The following is a 10,856-nucleotide window of genomic DNA, read 5'->3' as shown; positions in this document are numbered from 1 at the left end:
TTTGCTGAGTTCTAGTTTTGAGAGAGTAACCATAAGAGCTGATTTTTTATTTCTCTTTCTTTCACTTTCTTACTTCATGGTATTCCTTATCTCGAATTTTGCAGCAATTAATTAAGAAAGTAGGATTTTCTTTTTCACCATTAGTTGATAGCTTATTGGAAGACCCTTTTCCTGAATCTAAACTTTTTTATATGAAGAAGAAAACCCATTAACCATAAGAGCTGATTTTTTATTTTTTATGTCTTGAATGAAATGTTCAATAAAGAAAACTCAGTTATTTACTGTTAAAATATATCATAAATTTTATAATTTTCAGCTTTGTTTGGGGTTTTCTATATCTTTTTATGTGGCATAATTAGATGAAGAAAAAAAACTCATTTAATGTCATTGATGAATTTAGGATTTTAAACTCAGCTATGTTTGGTTAGGAATCAGCTTCTTGTATGGCATTCTCTTTCTGTGGTGTGGTTATATGAAGAAAGCACACAGAATATCACTGACTAATCTAGAATTTTCAACTGAATTTGTTTGCATAGTGATGAACCCTATTTTAGTCAATTTCTTGGCTTAGGAATTTATTGGGAGATTTTCAGATTTGATGTCTTTCTCATGATACTATCTTGGGAAAATCTTACCAAAAATAAAATTCTAAAACATCTATTTTTAATATATAGATTTTCAAATAGTTTTAAAAATGGATCTAAAACTATAAACTGAATTATATCAGCCTCTAAATATTTTACCGTTAAAATCGCAATAATTTCGGGAAAATTTTAAACATCTAAGATTTTTAACCATATCTCGAGAATTTTGAAATCTCAACAATATGTTACATTGGTTCTGTGGAATTATTTTTATGAAGAGAACCCATCAATAAATCTGGGATCCTATGGTAACTTTGGGGCCTTTAAGAGCTTTTTATATGGCAGGAAATCAGCTGTCCCTTTTCCCATGTATGCTAGTTTGCCAGAGAAAGGCTTTTCCAAAGGAACTTCCTGTCATGGGAACTTAAGTGGGGCTCATTAGATGTTTGTGACAAATCTACTCATTCCACAGTTATGTTGGATCATGTAAGGACATGGCACAAACATATCCAAAACTCAAGTGAGCGGCACAAAGGAAGAAACGGTTAAGGAAATGTCTACCCCCAAATTTCAGGCTACTTTCTGGGGAGTCTCGCCTAATGAATGGGTCTGATGAAAGATGCACAACATATTTACTTGATGGTTAAAAATGAAAAATGTCCAATGGTCTTATTTCACCAAACAAGTGTGTAAGAATTAGAGGTTAGGATTGTTCAACCATTCTAATTTTGTGACTCAATGATTGTGAGTTCCACAATGTAGGTTGTTTTATTTGAGTTTATATGTGCTTGCATCCAGCTAGAGTATCAAATAAGACCATTAAGTTTCTCAATATTTAGCCAAAGCTTAAATATACATGGCTAATAAAGAACATTCCATTATTTTTTAAAAAAAATGAAATTGTGATTTTTTATAGTTGTTTTGTGTGTTGATTGTTGAAGAATTATTTTTAAAACTGTTTATGGCTATTAATTTGATGGTAGTTTATAGTTAACTCTTAATATTACATATTTTCTCCTCATAAAACAGTACTTGAATTAGTACTTCCACTTTTGTGGGCCCCATCCACACCATTCATAAGTATATTTCTGATGTTTATATGCCATCCACACTGTTCATAAGTTCATTCCTTCTAGGTTGAACTGGAAAAAAAAAATATTAGCTTAACCCAAATCTTTTATGGCCCCAGAAATCTTTCAATAGGACGTTCAATCCTCACTATCTCCTGTCATGCAGCTCACTTGAGTTTTGGATCTCCTTCATTTTTTAGCTTTTGTCCTAACATGATCCAGAAAAACAGATGCTCCATTCCATATATAGAAAAGAAATTTTTTAGCCCCAGAAATCTTTCAATAGGACGTTCAATCCTCACTATCTCCTTTCATGTAGAAGTCTCATGACATTCCATATATATAAAAGAAATTAGGAGTTTCCAAGACCTATCTTTTATATCACAATTCGAATATAATGATCCAGATCGATATTTAATTAGGTAGTTTGGTCGAGTGGATTTTACATAATTTCTTAAAATAAAAAAATTTTAACTAGGTGATTAGACTCTTGATCAATAATTTCATTGAAATATATCATAAATATAATGGTCCAGATCATTAGTCTAATCTTTGGATTGAGATCCAACATCAGCTTATGGATTGAGACTAACATGACCCACTTCATGGTTAATTAATGTCTTAGATGAAAATCTAATCTTCAATATTGAGTATGGTGGTTATCACCAAAATAACGCAGTTTTCTTAAAATCCCAATCTTCAATGCGAAACCACTGGTGTTCCATGGCTGTCATTACTAGTGAAAGCTATTAAGTCAAGCTCGCTCCATACTCTTATCCAACTTCGTAACAACATTAACTATGATTACATCACACGAATTCGTGAAACGAATCATATGAGGAAGATTAATTTCATGTTTGGTGTGAATTTTTAGGAAATGGATAACCTGAACGCAGATGACCTGGGCCGTTATATCATGATTCTTATCACGGTTGCTTGCGTCGTTGTCGTTGGGGAATATTTCTGAACGTATACGTTTAATCGGCCAACTCGTATAGGAGATGATCATCGGGCGAGGCTCATCAATTCTATTATTCGTACCTTTGATAAGGATTGTATTACTCAGTTGTGGATGATGCGAGCAATTTTTTTCCGGTTATGTAATGATTTACATGAGAAGACTTTTTTACATGATACGCGACACGTTAGCCTGGAAGAGCAATTGGTGATATTCCTACACACAGTAAGACATAGTGTGCGTAATTAGGCAATTAGACACCGGTTTATATGTTCAAGTGAAACCATCAGTCGTCACTTCAACCGGGTTCTTGATGCAATTGTGTCTCTCTATCCTATGTACGTTCAACAAGCAACTGCTGAAATCCCTGTCGAGATTCAATCAAATCCATTTTGGTCGACATACTTTCGGGTATAAGTTTAAACTATGTATCTTTGAAAATTGAATAATGGTCATTTAGTTATGTAACATTAACTAATAAAATCAGTTTGGACTATAAAATTCTAGGATTGTATCGGTGCAATAGTTGGTACCCATATTCCTGTCCACGTACAAACGACCCACCAAGCTAGTTTCCATAACAGAAAAGGTTTCTTATCCCAAAACATGCTTGGTGCATGTGGATTTGATATGAAATTTATATACATTTTAGCTGGCTAGGAGGGTTCTGCTTCAGACACACGGGTGTTACATAACACTCTCACACGATCCGATGATCCCTTAAATGTCCCAAACGGTAACCCTTACACTTACGAAAAAACTGTTTTGTATATTTTTCTATGATAATTACTTTCATATATTACGATAACTATTTGTAGGAAAATACTATGTCGTTCATGCGGGATACGCGCATTCTTCGGGCTTTATAGCTCCATAACGTGGTGTTAGATAACACCTCCAAGAATATCGTACTGGGAGATACCCGCAAATTATAAAGAGTTATTCAACTATAAACATGCACAACTTCGACATGTGATTAAGCATACATTTGGAGTATTAAAAGATCATTTTCCAATCTTGAAAATGGCGATGCAATATCCTCTGGAAACGCTAGTGAAAATTGTAGTTGCTTGTGCGGTGCTCGATAACTTCATATTGGGTGAATGTGATTCAGACCAAGATGTAGGTGGTGCTAGTATACGTATGGAAGATGTGGAAAGCAATCCATCACCATATGAGGTTTCAGCAAATGACGAGAGGCACTGGGTGGTACAGGTTACTCAGCGGGAAAAAGATGCATGGTCTACACTACGCGATTCAATCGCTTAACGACTGTGGGCAGACTCCCTCAGCAATAGTAGGAACTGACATTTTTCTTGTATCTTATATTTAAAAGTAATGTAGTAGAATCTTTCAATCGTGCTCTATTGAAAATGAAATCTTTAATGTTGGAATGTGAAATTTGTTTTGAGAATATGAACGAAATGATTAAATTTTACATTTTAAAATATTCAAGTGAGTCGTATGTCACATGTTCTCATATTTTTGGTATATTACTCATAGGTCAGATGTCGGATATGTGGTCTAGTCCCGCTGCGACTCCTACACAATCGCCCATTAAAACTCTGACTCCTCCAACGAATGTTCGCCTCGTGCAAAACCCGCTAGATCACTTGCTGAGCCATCTTACCAAGCTCAGAAAATAAAGTAGACCAATGCGATAGATCAAGTTTTGTTAAACACGTTGTTAGAGCAGACTGCCCTAGGACGCAAAGCAGACAATGGGTTCAAAAAGAAAGCATACTAAGCTGCGGCTGAGCAGGTTTCTAAAGAAACTCATATGTGCATGAATTGGTTGAACGTCGTGAACCGTATGAAATATCACAAGAAATGCTATAATGATGTGAAAGATATTCTCACTGTTAGTGGCTTCGGTTAGGATAACGAACGAAAGGTTGTAACCACACCAGACGAAGTATGGGAAGCCTATCTCAGGTAAGACATAACTTTGGATTGTTTAATATGTCCTTATTAAAATGTCATCAATACTTATATTATCTGTATTAAAATGAGAATGGTGGTTACTCATCTACCCGTAATCTTTTTGTAGTCTCATCCACGAACTGAAAGACTCCGAGGAAAGCTGATCGAGGGGATGGACGATTTAGCTGTCATCGCCGGTGATGATCAGGCGACTGGTAGATACGTAAAAGGCAGTAGGAATTTGGTTGCATCCTCGTCACGTGTCCAACGAGATTTAAATCAAATATGGTCAGATGGGGATGAGGATCTGGAAGATAGCGTGGATCTATCCGTGGACAATTTAGGGGACTCAGCGACGAAATCGCAATTTTCTGACAGTCAGTCCCGAGAAAATCAGTCTAGTCAAAGTATACCCAAACGTAAACCTGATTCTATGAATAAAAATGGCAGTAGTACTACTTCGAAGCGGCTGCATCCTACTCATCCTTGTGACGTACTCGGGATCTCTTTAACTCACGTTACCAAGGCCATGAGCAATTTTGGTCTTGGAGAAGAAGTGAACCATACCACTCAAGTGTTGGACATCCTTGAAAAGGTAGAGGGGTTGACCAACGCTGAGTTTATCGAAGTTGGGCAGCTCCTCTCAAGGGACAAACAACTCACTTCTTTCTTTGTTAGTCTCAGAGTGGAACGCCGTATGGAGTGGTTAAAACAAATTCTCCACAATTCTCAGAAAAACATTGGTGGTGCAATCCATGCCTTTGGATGTTTTATATATGATGCATGCTTGGTAGACGCTTGTGCTAGTGTCTTATGCTCTTGACAGGTACCTTTTGTGGAGACAGCTTAGAAGATGAAACATTTAAACTATCGACTTTTATATTTGGTTTGGATGTTGGGGACATGTAATAACTTAATCCTTGAACTATTTATGGTTTGGCTTTATGGTATGCATGGATGTTTGACATTTAGCTCAATCTGAAATATCGTTTTAAAGATACATAAAGCGATGTATATTATTTGTTCACGCACATGTCATTGTTTTTTAATGCAACATGTACACATTATATCTTTTGCAGGTGTCCCAATTATCATCAGGGAAAGATATGTTCTTAAAATCCCAAAGAAGAGACGGGTGCTCTAATGAATGTAATATAGTCAGTTATATGATTTATTCCGACCAATATATAGATAGAAATATATACAATCATAATCAGGTTGTTATAATTATCCTGATATTTGCTCGCCTCGTGCTGTTAATGTGCGGATGACTAAGAAGGTATATGTCGTATTCATTGGTCACAGACCCAGAATATATTATGATTGGGAAGAGTGTCATGCACAGGTGGATGGCTATTCCAGGGCATATTGCCATGGTTACAGTTCCGTTGCGGAAGCATCTATAGATTGGTCAGCTTTCTGTAGGAGAAGTGGCTCCCCAAATGTACCAGGAGATGAAATTCCAGACAGCCAGGAGAGTCCAGTGCTGAAAGGTAGTGAGCATTGCAATGAGAATCGTACCAATCATCAACTACATCGGTCCTCAAGACCAATCTGTAGTTCACCAACCATAGGTGTCACTAACGCACATAGAGAATGTGATGAAGAAAATGGAAACGATGATGCGGCGATCATGTAAAGTTCATATTCGAAATTTTTATTTCGGTTCTCTTTATTTAGCTCATGTCACTACACTGAATATGCTATGGACTGTAACATAATTACTTATGGACTTTTTCATAACTAGTAATTACATCTGCATGGAGATATAGTCAGCTTTTGAAAGTTGGAAAATGGTAATGTATAAAGCAGGTTTAATAGTGTATTGGTTGAATTCCTTTTAATAGGCTTTACCAAACTCATTGTCTCAAAATTTGATATGCCACACATGCTTAGCACGTGGGATACTAATCAAAAGTGCACTCACTACAGGAACAGAGACGTTGAGCACGTGTGTGAGATCCAATCAGCTCGTGGAGAATTCTATCTCCATCTATAGATGCAAATCCACCGGTTGAGATGAAATTTGTTAATGGTCAAATATTCATAAAGTGGATTTGGAGGTATTCACTGGACAGGATCTCAGATGTCATGATTTCTAAAACACGGTCCATTGGTCATTAGATAGACGGTTGTGATCTAACATCTCGCTCCCATTTGTACTCCGAAAAGATGGATCTACCATATTCCGGCTTGTCCAGGAAGTGGATCGATTGTGAACCCGTGTAAGAGATATTCCTGTGCCTGGGCCTGCATGAGGCCCTTAGAGATGGCCGTGACAAATCCACTCTGTCCATTCATTTTGAAAGACTGATATTTATGCCTACCGTTTATTTGAGTGGAATAACCCTATGAACGGTTCGGATTTCCTATAAACATCATTGTCAACTTCAAGAAGCTTTCAACGGTGGATGTTTTTGTTCTTAGTATTTCATTTTATGTGGCCCACTTGAGTTTTAAAGTCCTGACCGATTGTCAAATTTGAAAAAAGATGAATGGAGTGTCTTTGTCATGCCCATCTCTGTGGGCCCCACATAGCCCCAGCAATTATATCTATATATAAATATATACACACCACATTCGTTTTAAGTTTATATTCTACGTACAGTATGGGAGTTGTAGAAAACGTCCCATCTAAACATCCTATGTGATGGGAGTTAAAACGCAGCCATCTAAAACTCCGATCCAAACATCATGCGGAATAGGAGTTGTAAAAACCTTTCATTCCCATGCCATCCAAAAACCATGGCACGGGAGCCGATGGAATTAGAAAACCCATGGTATTGAGATAATTCTCTGACAAAGCCCATTATTACCTTTTTAAAAACCCATCCCACCTAATCTCTTCTAATCCCACCATCCAAATAGCCCCTGATTAAGCGTATTGCGTCCTAACCCGCCCCTACCCAGCTCGGAACGGCAGGAGCTTTGAATGGCCACTATGAAGTATGGGTTTTATCCACACTGTTCATCCATTTTTCAGCATCATTTTATTACATAGAACCAAAATTTAGATGAATACAAGGCCCAAGTGGACCACACCATAGGAACCAGTGGTGATAATAATTCTCACCGTTGAAAATTTTCTAGGGCCCACCATGATTTATATTTTCCATCCAACCTATTCATAAAGTTACATAGATCAAGATGAAGAGAAAACATAAATATCAGCTCAATTCAAAACTTCTTTGGCCCACATGAATTTTTCAACGGTAAGGGTTTAATCCCCAATGTGTAGCCCAGATCCATTTTTGGGCTAATAGCTGAAAATGACGAAAAAAAACGGATGGACGGTGTAGATAAGACCCCTACATCATGGTAGCCACTCAAAGTTCCCGCTTGTTCCCAGATACGGGCGAAGGTAGGACACAATCTGCGTCCCTCATATCCCTAATGACGAGCGCGGATTAGCTAGCCTAACTCCCTAATTGAAGTTACATCACCAAGTTATGTGTGCCACGCCCTGATGTATGCTTTGTATGTACATTGCCCATCCATTTGGAGAGTTCATATTAGGGCATGATCCAAAGAATGAGTCAAATCCAAAGATCTAAAGGACCCCACCACAAAAAATAGTGGGGAGAGTGACGCCCACCATTAAAAAGTTCATGTCTGCCTTAACACATGAACAGATTGGATCTCAAATAAAAATCAAAGTTCATGTCTGCGTTAACACATGAACAGATTGGATCTCAGATAAAAATCATGGTGGACCTTTTGAAGGTTTCAACGGTGGGCGTCACTCTCACCACTGTTTTCTGTGGTGGGGTCCACCCCCAGCCTTGGATCTACCTCATTCTTTAGACCATATCCTAAAATGATCTCTCCAAATGTATGTATGGTGGGGATACAACACATACGTCATGGTGGGGCCCACAGAACTTGGTGACGTCACTTCAGTAGTCTACTCAACCTGTCAGTATCCAATCCGCGTCCCCCAATAAGGCACACAATCCACCTCCAGGACATCCAAAATCTTGTTATGTTTGCTTGAAATCTAAGTGGGGCCCACCATGATGTTTGTGAGAAATTTATTCCATACATCCATTTTTTGAGCTCATTTTAGGACTTAGACCAAAAGTGAGCATGATACAATACTTAGTTGAGCTGTAACGAAGGAAAAGGGGTAGGGAAATTCCTACCGTTGAAACCTCCTTGGGGTTGACAGTGATGTTTACATGCCATCTATACCGTTCATAACGTCATTCCTATTGGGATTAGCTGAGAACACAAATATTATCCTGATTCAAAACTTTTGTGACCTACGAATATTTCAACTGTGTAAGTTCAATCTTCACGTTTTCGGCCCACTTGAGTATTGGATTCGGTTCATTTTTGTACTCATGTCCTAAAATGATCTCATAAAACAATGGACAGATTGGATTTCTCAAAAACATCACAGTGGGTCCCACTTAGGTTTCCAGCACAGAAACTTCATGCGAAAGGCTTTTGCAGGTGCGAAATCCTTTCGCACGCTGGAAACCTAGGTAGGGCCCACAATATTTTTGAGAAATATACCCTGTCCATCCGTTTTTCCTTATCATTTTAGGGCATTATCCCAAAACTGAGGCAGATCCAAATCTTAAGTGGACCACACCACAGGAAGCAGTGATGATAATGATTATCACTGTTAAATATTTTTTAGGGCCCACCATGATATTTATTTGACATCCAACCTATAGATTAGGTCATACAGACCTGGATGATGGAAAAAATAAATAAATATTAACTCGATCCAAAAATTTGGTAGCCCCAGCAAGTTTTTAATGGTGAGAGTTCAATCAACACTGTGTGGCCCACTTGAGATTTTGATCTACCTCAGTTTTGGGTTCATACCATAAAATTATTTTTAAAAATGTATGAGCATCGTGGATTTATCATTAACATCTTGGTGGGACCCACCTAATATCCTGGTGGAAGAATTTCATGTGAAAAGGTTCCGCATCCTTCGGAGAGTTAGAGAATAGGGTGAAGAGGCATGCCAGAAAAGGAAACTCGCTCTTTCAAACTCGCCCATAAGAATGCCTTCATCCAGACCGTCTGCCATATCCATTGATAGCAAAGTTCGCACGTAATGATGTGCGAACCTGAAATACACGTTTATATATATATATATATATATATATATATATATATATATATATATATATATATATATATATATATATATATGGTAAATGGATCTATGAAGTCGAGCTATGTGGGCTCCACCATGATGTGTGTTGAAGATCAACACTAAGCATTTGATGGATCCCCTTTAGACTATGGGATATCCCAAAAAATCAATCGTATACAGAACTCAAGTGGGCAATACCATCTAAACTCATGTGAAGACATGCTTAAAACATATAAAAGCAATTAGTGGGGGCCCACCTGAAATTTGGATGCATCTGAAACTTGGTCTGACCCCTCAACCAAGTGGGATACACACAACAGATGGTCTGGATTTGTGAACCACAGCTAAGTAAGCCCAATAAATAATTACGAATATTTTAATGGGAGGGTACGTAGCCCCTCTCAACTGTTGTATGTGGTGTGGCCCACCCAAATCATGGATTGACTTTATTTTTAAGTCGATGGCCACCATTGAATGGTGCATCTGACTAATGGGGTAGATGTTTGACAGATGTCACGGTGGGGCCACATACCTTGACCTCATAGGAACTTCCCATGAGGTCGAGTTGTGTGGCCCCCACCATGATGTATGTTGAACATCAACACCGTGCATTTGATGGTTCCCTTCAGGTTATGGGATATCCCAAAAATCAGACATATACGGAACTCAGGTGGGCCATACTATCATAGATATGCCTAAAACATATAAAAACACTTAGTGGGGCCCACCTGAGTTTTGGATGGGGCTGAAACTTGGTATGACACCTCATCCTAGTGGGACACACATAATGGATGGGCTGGATTTGTGAACCACATCTCAGTCGGCCCAATAAATGATTATGAAGATTTTAATGGAAGAATAACCCCTCTCAACTACTTTATGTGGTGTGGCCCACCCAAGTCATGGATTGACTTGATTTTTAACCACGTGGGCCACCATGGAATGGTGCATCTAACTGATAGTGTTGATGTTCGACACACATCATGGTGGGGCCCACACAGCTCGTTCTCATGGGAAGTTCCCATAAGGTCGAGATGTGTGGGCCCCACCATGATGTGTGTCGAACATCAACACCATGCATATGATGGGTCCCTTTAAATTATGGGCTATCCCAAAAATCAGCCGAAAATCAGGTGGGCCATACCATCTAAAATCATTTGAAGACATGCTTAAAACATATAAAAGCACTTGGTGGGGCCCACCTG

Source organism: Magnolia sinica, chromosome 12, assembly GCF_029962835.1.
Source record: "Magnolia sinica isolate HGM2019 chromosome 12, MsV1, whole genome shotgun sequence".
Lineage (NCBI taxonomy): Eukaryota > Viridiplantae > Streptophyta > Magnoliopsida > Magnoliales > Magnoliaceae > Magnolia > Magnolia sinica.
Note: the sequence above shows the minus strand (reverse complement) of the source record.